Source organism: Sebastes umbrosus, chromosome 19, assembly GCF_015220745.1.
Source record: "Sebastes umbrosus isolate fSebUmb1 chromosome 19, fSebUmb1.pri, whole genome shotgun sequence".
NCBI lineage: Eukaryota > Metazoa > Chordata > Actinopteri > Perciformes > Sebastidae > Sebastes > Sebastes umbrosus.
This window is the reverse complement of record NC_051287.1, coordinates 21234173-21250384: the sequence shown is the minus strand read 5'-3', so window position 1 is coordinate 21250384 and position 16212 is coordinate 21234173. Positions and strand designations below refer to the sequence as shown.

The window sequence follows — 16212 nt, the reverse complement described above, 5'->3', positions numbered from 1 at the left end:
CATGCACAGGCATGCTAGACATAGATTAATTCCCATACAGTATGCCACCAGGTGACAAATGGTAAATGATTGACTGGTCACCTTCACAGTATGCTCTTGATTGATTATTTTTTCTACATTACATAAGCGTGTCAGCATCAGCAGCAGTGAGGCAGGGGATGGTTAGAGGAACACTCTGAATCATTAGGAGGAAAGTATTATCTAATGGTACAGAGGATCAACTACTCATCTATATTAAGGGCTCCTGCAGACCTGTCTATAATGTCTACATGGATTACTACAGATTTAGTTATAGCTAGTGGCACAGCAGCTCGCAGGAATGAGAGATTATCAACGAAGCTCAGTGACACAGTGAACTGTGACAGGGCTTTCCTGAGACAATCATGAATTACGGCTATTGTATTTTCTATGGCTTTTAACAATATGGCCACAGTATGTGCTGATGACTGACAGATATCTGAGGAACTCCAATGCTTTGTAAAACACACAAGACATATGTTTAGATCACATATACAATATTAAATCTGTCAATTATAGTAATTTTATGTCTCAATACAATACAAAATTTCTCTCATTGTGTCATTTCTGCTTTCCTAGACGCATAAAGTATCTTCGTCAATGGATATATACGTATATATAAATATATATATACATATATATACATACACACACACATACTGTATATATATACAGTATATATATGGACATGGTAACTCCTTGTACAACTTAAAAACAAGAATACACTTCACAGTAAGCGTTTAGCTAAAACTCAGACACGTGTGAGAATAACAATTATCCTGCGGGGAAATGTTTTTGACACTGTATTTGTATCAACCGTTGGCGAGACTAAATGTGCAGTCTGATACAATATGTTACCGTCAACAGACCCAGAGGATGTGTGTGCTGAAAGTATGAGATGATGACGGCATATCAGGCGTCTCTCCTGTAATGAATGAAGACGCCGAACGCCAACAATTTGCAGTCCATGCATTATTCTCTCATAGTCAGTAAAGTGTTTTGACACACCATGCTGCTTCCTCTTGGTAATGAATTTGCTCCACGTCCTCTTCCTTTTCCTGATCTCTATCGCTATGTTATTGTTTCATGCAGATTTATTTGTGCCAAGAACAAAGACCCTGCTGCACTTGCTCTATATACAATATCCTTATCTGAGCAGCAGTGATCATAGGCTATAAATGTAGTGTACCTCCCGTGTCCCTCTTGGTGACCACTACAGCTATCAGTACCAAGGCTTATCGTGCCACCTATCTTCAGTATGGCTGTGCAATATATTGATATTATATTGATATCGTGATATAAGAATAAATATCATCTTAGATTTTGGATATCGCAATATCGTAATATAGCATAAGTGTTCTATTTTTCTGGTTTTAAAGGCTGCATTACAGTAAAATTATGTCATTTTCTGAACTTACCAGACTGTTCTAGCTGTTCTATTATTTTGCCTTTACCCGCTTAGTCATTATATCCACATCACTGATGATCAAATATCTCATTGTGTAAATATTTTGTGAAAGCACCAATAGTCATATACTTGTATACTGTACATGTTGTACATGTGTGGATTTGGTGATGGATGTAGGATGTGTGTGCATTAGACAAATTTATCAGAAATTGCCATTGCTGACAAGTGACTTACAAACACGTCCACTGAATCATTGCTCAGAAAATATCAGCTAGTTTTCCTGTGGCAAATTTCTTTTTGGTTTCTCATAACGAAAATAAAACTTAAAATTTTACAAATTTAAATTTTTCGTTGAAAAAATAGATTATAGTGTAAAATATACTGCACTCTAAAGTCCATTGCTGGATGTATGTAATCTCATGTTTCATTTCTTCTGAGGTCGAGCACACTTTACTGTTTGCTTTCAACCACCAGAGGGCGACATGATACATTTCCATGCTTGTAGGGAGATGGCAAAATGCTCATACATATACCCCCACACCTCCACCCACTACGCAGCAGAGGAATACTTCCATTATTCTGATATTGAGCAGACCTCTCAGGCTTCTCTTGATGTAGTTAGTCTCCCTCTGGGATGTCTGGGACTCCATGCATTTGGAGTAGTTTGTTTCATGTTAAATCTGGCAGAGTACATACAGTACAGATACTGTAGGCTGACTTCCAGCTGGACACATCAGTCATTCCAAGAGAAAATTATATAGGTGTATCTAAAAAGGGGATTCACATATAGTACTACCTCCACTACACGCCACATATATGGTGTACGTGTGTTTGTTTGTTTGTTTGTTTGTTTTGTTTTTTTGGGTGCTTTTAAAAGAAGTAACTTCATATAATTATCTATCAGACTGATGTTTAAAGGTAAATGGATGAGGAAGTAGCTTCTGGCACGAGCACAGAATCTCTACATCCTGTGGTCCCACTGGCACACTTACTGTTTCGTTGTCAGTGGCCTATAGGAGTAGGATGTTTAACCACTGACACAAGAGGTATCTATGGAAGCCCTGAAAGGCAAGCGGGAATTTTTTTTCTGGTGATCCATTTTCATTTCCAAATCTGATCTAAATTCTTTAACCTCCTGTGTTGATGACTTAAGAACAGGTGAAAAAAAATGTAATGCCAGGATAATTTTTCAAAGTTTACATTTTTTTTTCTGTGAAACAGGTGGAAAAAAAAAAATGTTTAGACTGATTTTTCAAAGTTAAAGAAAACAACTGAAATGACTGTATATAAGACATTTAATATTCTCATCTCAATTCAGAATTTCATTAATTCCGCTTTCTGAAACAGACCTCAGGTACAAAACATGAATGCTTAGTCCTATTGAGAACATGGGGTATTGCTGTACTCTGGTGGTCAAAATAAGTATTTCAACAACAAACACTTGGGACTTTTTTTTCCCCCTATCACACAGATGGAAAAAAAAGTAATTTAGAAAAATGGGCCTGGAATTTTTTTACCACCTGTTTTTTCAGAAAAAAAAAAAAAAAAAAAGAAACTTAGAAAGAAAAAAAAAATCACTTGTTCTGAAATCATAAACACGGGAGAGAAAAATAATTTAGACCAGAATTAGAAGAAATTGATCGACAGAAGAGAAATTTCTCACCTGCCTTTCACAGGTATCAATTAATAAAACAAAACAAAGTTATAACATTATTATCAAGTGATCTCAAGTAGATGTGGCGTATGAGCTACGTTTTCTTGCTATCATTGTATCTGTAGCACATGTATCAAGAAACTATTCAGTTCTCCCTGTTCCCTAATCCTGCAGGGATATATTGTTAATGTGTCATACAGTATTGTAAATGGATTATTTGGAAGAGGTTTCTCTTATTTCTTCCCTTGATATTGCATTTGTATTAATCTTTATTATTTAAGTCATATACATCTAAATGTCATTTTATACTCTGTTGTAAAAGTTAACTACACATTTGATAAATTTCATTTGTTATAACAAAACGTAAGTCATTCTGTCATTGGCATATAAATAAGTTCTATGTCATCTGTCATCTATAGTCTGCACGTGTCTGCAGCTTACATCTACAGTAATTCACAGCATGTCCTTTCACCAAACATGGAATTAGAGGACTTGGATGAGTGTAACTGAGTAAGATCACAGGATACAGATCAGAGATCAAAAAAATTTCACGGTGCTGCAATGAGAGATATTCATACTCTCATATTGCATATAGAGTTTTGTTCTATGTTAAATATTTGGATAATAAATTTAGTAAGTGTGCCTCATTGCTCGAGACAACTAGCGCATGTTCCAATTCTGTCAGCCACACTGAAGTCCTTTGCGACCTTGAACAGGATCCGTTTCAAATTAACAACATAGTTGTGTGCACACACATGCACGGCCACGTATGCATCTGAAGCTGTATCCAACCAAACTTGTATGGTTTCATTTCAACAGCAACTAAATGTCTGTGTAATCCTCTCATCTCTTCATGGTTTTCTTATTTTTTTTATTTTTATTTAATCTTTTTTAAACCAGAATAAGTCCCACTGAGATAAAAAAAAAAAATTTCAAGGGAGTCCTGGCCAGAGTATGGCAGCAGCGCATGATATCTTGTTATACATCTCAGAGGGAAATATTGAACTTTTTAATCCACTACAATTATTTGACAGCTTTGGTTATTTCAAAGATTTTTGGGGCATTTCTCACTATTTTCAGAATTTTTACAAATCAAACAATCAATCGATTAATGGAGAAAATAATCAGCACATTAATCCATAGTGAAAATAATCATAATTAATAGTTCAAAATGAGCTCCACCACAACCAACTGCAACAGTAAAATCCTGCTTTTACATTAATGCATAATAAACTAATGATATGTTATTTATATAACATTTTTATACTTTTAAGTACATTTTCCTGATTATACTTGCATACTTTTACTTAAGTAACAATCAATGCAGGACTTTTACTTGTAACAGAGTATTTCTACAGTGTTTACTTAAATAAAGGGTCTGTATACTTCTTTCAACACTATATGTTACAGATATACTGTCTCTTGACAGATGATAAGAGCCATTCATGTCAGGATGACATGATAAAGAGATGCTGTATATGGAGCTTTACTACCACCTAGTGGACCCTGAAGCACAGCACCTCCTGCAGATGTACAGTATTGTAGTGGAGGAGCAGTTGCAGGTGGTCTAAGGTGGGCCTCTTCAGTTGTAAATAGTGTTCTGACACGTGTGTGACCACTCCGGTGTCTGTGACCTCTCACCCCTGAAAGCTCAGCTTTACCACCTGGGGGTGGACTGTTCTTGATCTCGCGGCACCTCCAGCAGGCTGGCACACAGTTCTCTCACTCAAGTCTCCATGTAAAGAACCCCAAGGTCCACTTTATTGTGCGCATACATATACATGTATGTGTATGTGTGTGTGCGTGGTCCTTTTTAGAAAAACAGCTCCATTACAAAGGTATTTGACGTTGAGGTCTTTGGGACTGTGTAAGTCATTTCTGAGCTCCGAGTGGCTCATGTTTCTAAGTGTTACTTTTACACATCCTTGCTTCTTACAGAGTTTGTTTATATTAGAAATACCTCAGTCAAAACACAGTCAATTTCAAAGTTGAAGCATATCCAACTCTGTGTGAATTCTGTATTATGGTTTCCAGTTGTTTAAATTTTTTGCCTAGTGTCTCTGGTCAGCTGTCTTGTGTTTCACCTCCGTTGTTTGATCTGTTTAATTCTGAGGATGCACAATTTCTACACAGTGCAAGTGAAGGCTTGTCTTTACATCAGTGTAAATAGGACTCAACACAGTAAAACTGGCTTTAGCTATTGCTTATTTTGGGCTTAAAGCACATCTGGGGTGTGTTATGACTAAGGCACTCTCTTCCCCTCGGATCCTCACACAAACACTCTCCCTTTCTCTCTCTCTTTCTCTTGCATTGTGCGAAAGCATAACAGAAGTTGTCAGCAAAGCTATGAAATGTCTTGACGTCCGACATACAAGCGGGAGATTTTGCGTGTCGCTGCTCTGAATGAGGCAGATGGCATCGGACGATATAAAAACCAGGTGTGGTATTCAGTGAGCGATCCTCAGGTGCGTCTTTTCAGTATCTGCACCGGGAAGCATGATATCACTGTTGATGAGCTTCTTCATCTGCAGCATCAATTTTTTTCCCTCCTCTGTAACACATCAGACCCCCCACTCTATTCACTCTCGCTGCCTTACCAACTAATGATCCTCAACGCCCACCAGAGCAATCATATACACCCCTTTGATCCGCTTTATCCATCACTTCAGTACTGTTCAAAAAAAGATACAGCTCCAACAAAGGGCCAAAATGTGGCTCACTCCCACCGCCTAGCCTACTCTCTTTTTCATTATCTATTCTCTTTTATTCCCTTGTCCGCACGCAGTACAGAACAATACAGCGCAGGCGGACAGGGTGGAGGCTCATGACAGGACTGGTAACACGATGACACACCAAAGGCCAGGTGAGTAAAATCCCCCACCACAGTGGGACATGTGTCACAGTGCAGCCGCGTCTCCAAACCCTTTTTTGTGGTCTCGCGTCTCTCTTCTTTGGCTCTCTCCCCCTCCGGCCATAACGATAAAGCTCCCATCTGCTGCGGGGACGCGGTTCTTTCTCTCTCTGAACTGATCCCTCACAGCGGTTGCCCCTTTGTCAGATATGCCGATCGCGTTTCACTTTTGACACCTCTCTTGTTTTACACTCGCGACAGGTACGAAGGTTCTTCTGTTCTCCGAAGAAATGTATTGGAAATACGATAGTCGTCTCTTTCCAAAGCGTTGCCCTCTGCGCCCTTGTCCCCTTGGTGAAAACAGTATTTTTTAAAAGAGCAGAAAAACAGTTCTAAAGGAATGCATGAGTGTGTTGATCCTCACTGAGAGTTGGATAATTGACCCTTCGGCTGACCTATAATTCACCACAAAAGGTGACTTGCCATCCAGGAATTTTTTGCAACCTTTCACTGTATTCTCTCACTTTTTAATGCAACACAATCTGCAAGACTGTAGCATCCACTTTGATATCTAAAGTGTGTTTATATGGATCTGCCTGGCTGTCTATCTATCACCTGTCTGGCTATCCATGCAGCCATATATCTATCTATGCGTCACATCCATTTGTGAGGCTGTCGCTCATCCATAGTGTTCTCAGCTGCTTCAGTGCGTCAACGGTGTTGCCGGTGATTCTACACACAAACTCGCACATGCCAATTGTTAGTAACATGAACCGACTCAGCATCCTAACCTGCAGTGGGATCGCCTGTCACAGGTCAAAGAGACAGCTGTAGTGTCTTCAGACTCGGGCTTTAAACTGATAAAGCGTCTCGGAATGGGAGCGATGTGCGATACGAGGCCAGATTATCTTGTTACAGTCGTGATGATAAGGTTCATATGTTGTCATGTGTCACGCCAACTTCCAAGAGTCTAAAATCTCAGGACTGGGAAAAAGTAAGAGTATGATTTTAATGGACTATTCCACACTTCTTTCAAATTCAAATGTGTTTTATGAACTTGACATTTTGTCTTTTCAGAGGGTCGCAAACTTTTTTTCTCTTAAGGCCCGGACACACCAAACCAACATCAAAGAACTAACAGCGACGAAGGCCGACCGTTGCGTCGCCTCATGTCGCCTGTGTCTTGGCCAAAAAGCTGCACACCGCAAAGACTACAGCCAATGGCCGACTAACACGTACATTCTGCGCCTGCGTGAGATGAAATAACTCTCCACCCCAGCAGGTAGCGGTAGTCTGTATTCGTCATTCAAAAAGGGAAACCAGAAGGTAGAGGACTGCGTCGTTGTTATGATACGTACATGAAACAAAGCAGCGTTTACCGACCACTTTCACACCACTTTCAGTCACCACGTAGCTTCATTCAAAATGGCTTCAACATGCTGAATCGGCCGAAAAACCTCCGACACGGACAGACTAGAGCTGAACTAGACCGCAAAAACTAGGCCAATGGCCAACCATCGGATTGGTGTGTGTCAGGGCCTTTAGTGGCTAGACAAAAGTATGCCCAGAGCAATTCAACGTCTGACACCTGAACCTTGACCTATGAACCCAAGCGTATGTCTCCAGATACTTCAGCTATCAGGTAGACTCAAAACAACGAATGAAAAGAGTTTGAAATCTTCTCTCCGCCCTGAATGACTCACTGCCCTTGTTGTGTGTGCAAATCATTCTTGTCCTTGGAGCCAAACACCATAGTGATTACCTAATAAACCTGACCTCCGTATTCTGATAATGATGATAACATTAGTACAATTATCACAGCATCCCTTCCCCCAATTATCTGCTCTATATCAGCAATTCACTCTCTAAAGTGTCACCAATACTCCCGGTAAGATAAGACACAAATACACAGGTCCACCACGTGTATCCTGATACATTTGAAGTTCTTTCAAAATATTTCTCCATGTAGGTATTTAGTGGGTTTAGCTTGGAGCCAGAGAGCATGTGTACTCTCTTTTTAATGAGATACGATATCCACCAAGGTTATAACAAACTGTTTAATTAGTTCATATCACATTACAGCTGATTTAATCTAGGATCCAAGGATCCATCAATACAACTAGTAGCTATCGCTAATTTATGTGACCTTGGAAGTAAATAAACACGGCAAGTCAACTTTCCCATAACCTCTACTCCCAAGTGAACTGATTAGATTACCGTGGCTTCACATCCAATTGTCTCTTTGTAAGCTCCATTCTGTTTGTTATTGTAAGCCTCTTGTTATGTGCTATTCATGAAACAAAGTTCAAGGTTGCCGCCACATTTGACTCACCTTTCTTTTCATTACAAGAGCAACTGAGCGGTGTTTGTCTAGTGGCATGACTGAATAACAATATGTGCTAATACTGGAGTCTGTTAGGTGATGGAGTGGTAATGTAATTTAATAGTGGTGACATATGAAACACGAGGAAACGCCACATCCTGTTTAGCATAATCATGAGTCATATTTCTCAGGGCTGGAAAAGTTCACCTCCCTTCCGTCCACATCTGTCCTTAATGGATTTGGACTGCCTGGCAGTACCAGGAGTTTACACATTTTAGCATGGGTGGCCCCAGTTAAAATCTGAACTTCTAACCCCAGCAGTGTGAGAGCCATGCTCTACGCATGGAGGTGTGCATTTGTGCGGTGAGCTTGCAGGATTGGGGTGTGAGTGTGTGACTTTGTGTGTGTTTGTAAGCATTATATTACAATTTTGGACTATAACTTCAGCCAGGAATGTAAAAGTCAATCCATTTAATGGAAAGAGTTTACATTAAGGCCGTTCTTGGCCAGCTGTAACCCAGATAGCAATGGGTTAGAAGTATTAGAATCCCAAACTCACTTATGCAGAGTTCGTAAATTATTCTTCTGTGTGTATTGTGTAATTATTAAGCCTGCCAAAGTTAACAGGATAATAACGCGTTGACGCAAATTTGTTTGAACACCACTAATTTGTTTAACGCATTAACACAACTTGCGATTTTTAATTAGTGTCTTAAAAATCCGACAGGCCGCCATCAGGCCCGGCCACTATTTTTCGCAGGTTGTAGGCTCATTTTTAGAGTGAAGGTATTGGTATCATATAAAACTACAAAACCTAAGGAGTCGATGGGTACCAACCATGTCATACTAGCTTGTCTCGCAGGAGGTTAAATAACGCTCTAAACTTAGGCTAACCAGACAAACTGTCCCTTGGGTCACTTGACCTCTGACCTCAAGATATATGAATGAAAATGGGTACCCACGAGTCTCCCCTTTACAGACATGCACATTTTATGATAATAACATGCCGTTTGGGTAAGTCATAGTCAAGTCAGCACACTGACACACTGATGCTGTTGTTGCCTGTTGGGCTGCAGTTTGTCATGTTATGATTTCAGCATATGTTTTTATGCTAAATGCAGTACCTGTGAGGGTTTCTGGACAATATTTATCATTGTTTTGTGTTGTGAATTGATTTCAAATAATAGATATATACATACATTTGCATAAAGCAAGCATATTTTCTCACTCCCATGTTGTTAAGAGTATTAAATACTTGACAAATCTCTTTTTAAGCTACATTTTGAACAGATATGTGAATCATTTGTGGTTAACTATGGACAATTTTAAATATTTTAATGAATTGACAGCCCTAGTATTTATATAATTTCTAACCCGAATGCGTGAAAAAGCATCCAGCCATTGGCAGAATAAATAATATAATGTACAATATCTCTACATTTTAACGCGCTGGTCTTACGATAAGTTGTTCTTCATACAATGCAATTGGTGTTGCTGGAGTTTTTGACATTTCCAGACTATTTCCCTTCCCCATGCACCTTGGAAGTAGGTGACGTTGTGCCAGAAAATCCTACCCTGACTGCAGAGACATCTTTGGCATTTCGAGAAATACACCAGTTTAAATCCACAGCTTTCAAGTGGTTGAAAAGATGTATTTTTTAATGGTTGGTCAAACAAGCCTCGCACTTCCCCTTCTATACGTTTTTTTACGCTACGATAAACACATCCGGGGTCAACCTCTGTACCTACAGGGAATAACTGATCTTCTTATCTGACTCTCGGTAAGAGACAAATGTAGACATGTTACAGTGATATCATCTTATAATAAGTGCGCCATATACCAATCTGCTACAGATCTGCATTGACATCATCATATGAATACTTTAAATATACAAAAAGAAGAAAATAAACTGAAATAAATAATAAATAAAATGCTTTTCTCTGCTGTGAATGAATCACTGTATCAGCTGATTAATCTGAGAGCAAGATTCCTCTCTCATATTTACAATTCAAACTATTTTCAAGGTGACTGCACTACGTGATTTACATCAAAGTGACCATGTGGTCACGCTGCTCCGATCAACTGTCCAGTCTGCTGAGAGAGACATAATATCCTCTGGGTATTACTGACAGGGAGCCTGATACGTGTGTGTCTATGCCTCGCTGTGTGTGTGTGTCACTGTGCCTGTGTGAGCGTGCACATTTACACACGTGTATGAGTGTGAAGGTGTATGTGTGTCACAGTGTATTTATGTGAGCGGCTGACATAAATACATCAAGGGGAACACACAGCTGTCTAGTGCCATGTTTCTTAGGGGTTAGGACCTGAAATTGACTGTTTCTTCTGTCGGGTTCACTTTGTTCTAAGTTCCTTTCGGTGAACTTGGTTCGCCAGACTGTCGTCTAGTGCTTTCTACAACCAATTTGCAGCAGTAGCGGAAATGGGGAGTTAGCAAGTTCCACTGCACAGCAACCGGATGGCTGCAGTGAAAGGGACCTGCTCTGATCTCAACACATACCAGGCTGGATTAGAACGGGGAACCAGAGCAGAAACAGGATCTGACCCTCTCTGCTATCACTCTCTAACCCTGCCGCTCCTTCCCAAAGACATCCTCAACACTTCCTTCTCCAATTAGTGTGACCTTGTTACGTCGGGGACAGGGAAGCTTTGTGAAAGTCAAGACCCGGCTTCATGCACTACATTTTCTGAAGAGCCGTCCAGCGAGCGGGCTTGAAGGCTAGAGGTTATAATCAAAATAACTCAGTTCAAATCAGTAAACCGATACGGATACGTAAAGCAAACGGACAACAAGCAGCGTAACCGCGTCCCTTCCCCATGGGAGCTTTTCATCTTCGCCCAGTGGTTGTGATCAGCACTTAGCCAGCCCTGTTTGTTTAGTAACACAGTAGGAGGAGGCCCTGGCGGACACTCTTTGAATGCTAAAAACCGTAAAGCCAGCACAGAGTCTGACACTGTGCCACCTCGGGGAGGAGCGCTTGTATCCCACATGTCCAGTCTCCGATGAGGGGCGCCACTGACAGCTGCCGAAAGTCAGGGGTCAAAGTCAAGCCAGGTAGATATCAGCGGTCAGGATTAGAGGCAGTGAAGCATGATGAAGGGCTGAATTCAAAGAGTTGAGCAACTCTATCAGCCTAACCACAGACCACCCCTGCTGTGTCTATAGGCGCAGTGTTGTGTGTTGGACATACAATACATAATACACACATTTCCTCTGAAATTCCTTATTTCAATCCATCTTTTGTCGTGCAGACAGCTGAACGCAGACACGCCTGGAGGTTTTCAGGGTTTGGGCAGTTGCCAAGAAGTGCATCTCAGAGTCCATCTATGTATCCCACCTGCCCACTGCAGTCAGGGAAATATTTCCTAAATCCTTCATCAGTATTTGGCAATAGTAAAAAAAAGCAAGAAAAAAAAGCAGGGAGCAGTGTATGTAAATGCTCACACGTCAATAACTTTCTCAGCGCTCCACTCAAAGGACCTTGAATTCATCGTCTCTATCATAGCCCGATGAAGTCACTGGTCCGTGGGAGAGAGCTTACTGGATTCCCATTTGCTCATGGGGTGATAATTCACCCTTGACCAATAATAAGCAGTTCACAGTGTGCAGCTATAGCAGGCTATTGCGATGTAATGACAGGCTAAGCCTTCATGTAGCATTGACCCTAAGAGGAGTTGTTCCAACTTTTCAAATCAGACCACATAGTTGACTAAAAAGCTGAATTACTGTCCACCATTCACACTGTATAGCGGGAGAACACCACAAAATGTACATAATGTAAATATACATAGTGAAATGAGTCTAAAAGGACATGCAGGTTTTTAAATGGCTCCCCTCTCTACACATTTAGTATCTGTGTCTGAGAGATTTAACCTTCCTTACTTCCTCCCTTCTATTTATAACAGTGTCATAGTCCTGCCTGCACTTTGATAGTACCAAGTGATCTCATTTACACACACTCGCAGTCACACACACACATACTCCCGCTAGCACATACTTTTGCACGCATACAATCTATGGGTGAACGATGCCAACAAATACTCATAAAATGTTTGCGCAGTGATTGAAAGAGATGGAAATACAGCGCCGAATGCCACAATGGCTGGGCATCTGGCGGAGCGCCACATCTGAATTGTAGCATGTCCTAATGGATCAGCTGAAAGCTATGCGAATCCTGCAGTATCTGCCCTGCCTACCTGCGCTCTGTCTCTCCGTCTCTGTGCCAAGGGTGATCCGGGGGCTCGGTGCCCGCTGACAGCTGAGCTCATTCTGGCAGACAACCGGCACTCCTGCGTGGAGAATACAGAATGAGAGGCCGCTGTCATGATGGGCTTTAAAGCCAACTTATGATGTGATGTGGAGTTTGAGCTGCGGTGCATTACGTGGACACAATGAAAGGAGAATATTTATAATTTAATGCAATCCAAAAGCCCTGAAATAAATTAAGACCAGTTTGTAGTGGTGGTGTGATGGATATCTGCATCTTGCAAGATTTTGACAGTTTTTTCATCCCTGAATATTACAGAAGGTTCACCTTGCAAAATATAAAACATATAACAAGTTCAATAAATTATTGTGTAATTGAGTCACTCCTTTCATACTCAGTGTCATTATTAGCCTTAGAATGCTGTATTTATTTCAGGACTATTGCATTGGACTGCATGACATTGCATTGGTGTTTCTGTCATAGTGGTAATGCTCATCAACCTGCCAATGAATGGCTTGAATCTGTGCAGCATTAGCTCAGTGCTGTAACTCACAGTCTCCAGTAATGGCCAGAATATTAGTCAAACATCAACTCATCTAATAGGCCTAGGTGGGCTAAATAAATTAAGTATTAACGTTAGTTGGTTTTTCTTCATGACTAGTTTTAGAACAAAATACCTTTCTTTCTTTCTTTCTTTACTTACAGTAGGTTGGTTTCATTTCTTATCATTTTTATCTAAATTTTATGAACTTTACATGTAAATAAAACATGACATTGGTTGAACTCTGCATGATTTCAGTCTGGCTGTTAGGCTTAACAGTTCAGTTTAGCGACATATTTAATTTTAAAATAAATGAAACATGCTAGTGTAAGATTAGATTTATTTTTGTAAAGATTTATTTTATACAGTATACATATTGTATTCTGCTCCTTAGGTTAGATATAGAACTATATAATATGGCGCATCTTACGTGCTTGTTATGTAAGTGATGATGAAGATTGGCGGAGTGATATAAAGTAAGAAGTGATGTGCCACCTTTTGGTTATCGGTGTTCAATTGTCCTACGCTGGAGTTGAGTCACTGAAGTGGATCCTGTTGCACAGACGAAGCTCTTGCTTTACCCACAGCAGCCCTACAGTAGTTTAATTAAGTAACAAGTTTATAGTTAAGGCAACGAGAAGCCTGCCTTACACTAGTAGGCTATAGCCTACAGGTTGGCACCGTAATAGAAATACTTCACCCACAAAATGAACATTTTAATATCAATACTCACCGCCATGGTTCCTTGAACTCTTGAAGGAAACTGTTTTTTCTGGCCATGCCTCCATGGTGAACGGAAGTAAATGGAGGCCAGGTTTATAACAACAGAACTATATCATAATATCCGTTTACAAACACACACAACTCAGCACAGTAAGTCTGGTTTCTACAGTCCTGTGCTCAGTAAACTCCCAAAACACCAAAACACGCATCTTCGGTAATTTCTTTCTGTATTGGCCTAACTCACTTCCTAGCGTCTCGTGCTTGCGCATGCGCGCTGCGAGCCCGTGGATGAGACGGGTCATTTTAAGGTCATTTTAAGGTTGAAGTATTTAACAGCATTCAATACAAGTGATGGAAGAAGCTTTGCATTATAGCCTACTGTCATGTCCAGGTCAAGTCCAGCATCCAAAATGTGAAGTAAAAGAATGGATATATCAGCAAAAGGTATGTAAACAATCAAAAGTAGCCTACCTGCTGAAGAATAGCTCCTGTCATTGTTAATAATAATAATATTATAGGCTATATTATAAAGCTTATTTACTGATACTGATGCATTAACATGTAAACAGCATTTTAATGTTGTGGCTGGTCAAGCATGAGCTTTAGATGTATATGCTGTATCTGTCTATTTTATAATCTATTTCATAAGGTTTGTATGTTTTAATCTGGAGTAAAAAAAAAAGTACAATATTTCTGAAACACATTACTAAAAACCCTAAACAAAATCAACTACATGGCATGTGCCCCTTGATTGTCTTTCACCACATGCATAGACTATACACCTTCAATACAGTATATCTGCTTTGCCTTTTGTTCTGCTTTGAGCAAGAGTTCAACAAGATGATGGAAATTTTTCGCGTGGGTCATGGTCTAATTTTACTCAGTGACTACAATAACCACTGCAAAGTAAACTGCAGAGCACAGGTATAAACCAAAGTCACGATGTCATGTTCCGAGAACTATATTTTTGACATGACGTGGGCTTTCTGACGGTGTCTTATTCTGTTGAAAATATCCCAATATGAACACGCCACACTTTGGCCATGAAGGGATGCTGCTGGTCTGCAATAATATCTATGTATTGTATTTAAAATGGTGCTCCTGATTGGCCGAACACGTGAAAGCAAAAAGATGTCCAACAACCCTGCACTGTGCATGCTGACCCAGTCATCAGCACATCACAGCAGAAACTTTAAGCTTATAGAGGACATATCCCAGCATGCTCTCCTGCTATTGTCCCATCCATTATTTGGTTTCCTTTTTTTTTAAAATAGTATTTCTTTCATTATTTTCAAACATAAATGGAAACAACGCAAGAGTATTAACAACAAAATAAAGTCTGAAAAAAAGATTAATTTTATAAACAGGTTGTTGTGGGGCAAAGGTTCCTCAATGGGTGCATCATTGTGCATTGATAGACTGGACCTTTAGTATGAAATTAGATTAATAAGTAGAACTGTCAGGCAAAATACTGATGAAGTTGTACCCTTAAAGGATCTCTTGAGATCTTCGGAACTCAAAATGTTAATTGTCCAAACCACAATAATGCTTTAAATGAATTGTTTTTCACTGAGTTAAATTTATGGCAACGTCTTCCTGAGGGACTCGTGTGTTGAAATCTTTTACCCATCAAAGGGGACATTGTGAAATTGGAATAAAACATGAAAAACAAACCTACAGATGTCCCACTTTTATTGCATATTACATGCAAGAGGCGGAAAACCCATCAACATAACCATAAACAGGTTGCCAGTTGTTGACCTGAAACACAATGATTTAAACTAAACAAGTCATCACAAAGGGATACTTTACGCACAAGAAGATACCCAAAAGATTAGCCATTTGTTTCATATTATTATGTTTTACAATTCTATATTAAGCTGAAACAGCTGCAGTGATCTGGATTGTTTGTCGGAGTATTGTTAAATGTTCATATAAACTTTGTGGGGAGTTATTGTTATGTCCATCTGCGGTCCTGTCATTGCTCTGCGGAGGCTCGACATCAAACACGGAGGTGCTCGTCCCATCGGTGGCACAAATAATGAAAGAGGGCTCTTCTGTTTGAGTGACGCGTCTCTTCCTCACACCCCATGTGGTGGTGATTCGTTCAGCTTACTCATGTTTCTCCTCCAAACAAATTAATATTTATTATAGTCACTCAAGCATTCAGCTCAGGGGACTCATGACACCCTCCCCGGACTGTGCAGCGCTCTCACATAAAGGAACTCTGTGAGATGATGGTGCTATTTTGGGTGACCATTATCTTCTCAGCTCTGCCTATATGAGACAGAGGAGAGTCACAGAGGAATCCTTTGGTGACACTGCTGCTAGATATCAATAAACAATATGGCCTCTGTGTGCCCTGTGTCCTATCTCTGAACAGGCTGTGTCCTAGCCGGAGATGTCATATGCTGTGATGTGTAAAAATATCTCCTATACACATCTGCTCCAGTCATTAATCAAATGT

General features: G+C 40.1%; 1 protein-coding gene across 2 annotated transcripts in view; it reads right to left on the bottom strand.

Annotated features, from left to right (window-relative positions):
• Positions 1–13943, bottom strand: part of opn4xa (opsin 4xa) — a 38946-nt gene extending 25003 nt beyond the window's left edge. For both annotated transcript variants that reach the window (XM_037751880.1, XM_037751881.1), the window contains exons 1-3: positions 13756–13943; positions 13518–13614; positions 12471–12563 (exon numbers count right to left, since the gene is read on the bottom strand). The gene's annotated coding sequence lies outside the window, so the exon portion shown is untranslated. The remainder of the gene's footprint in view (positions 1–12470; positions 12564–13517; positions 13615–13755) is intronic.
• Between the last annotated feature and the right edge of the window lie 2269 nt (positions 13944–16212).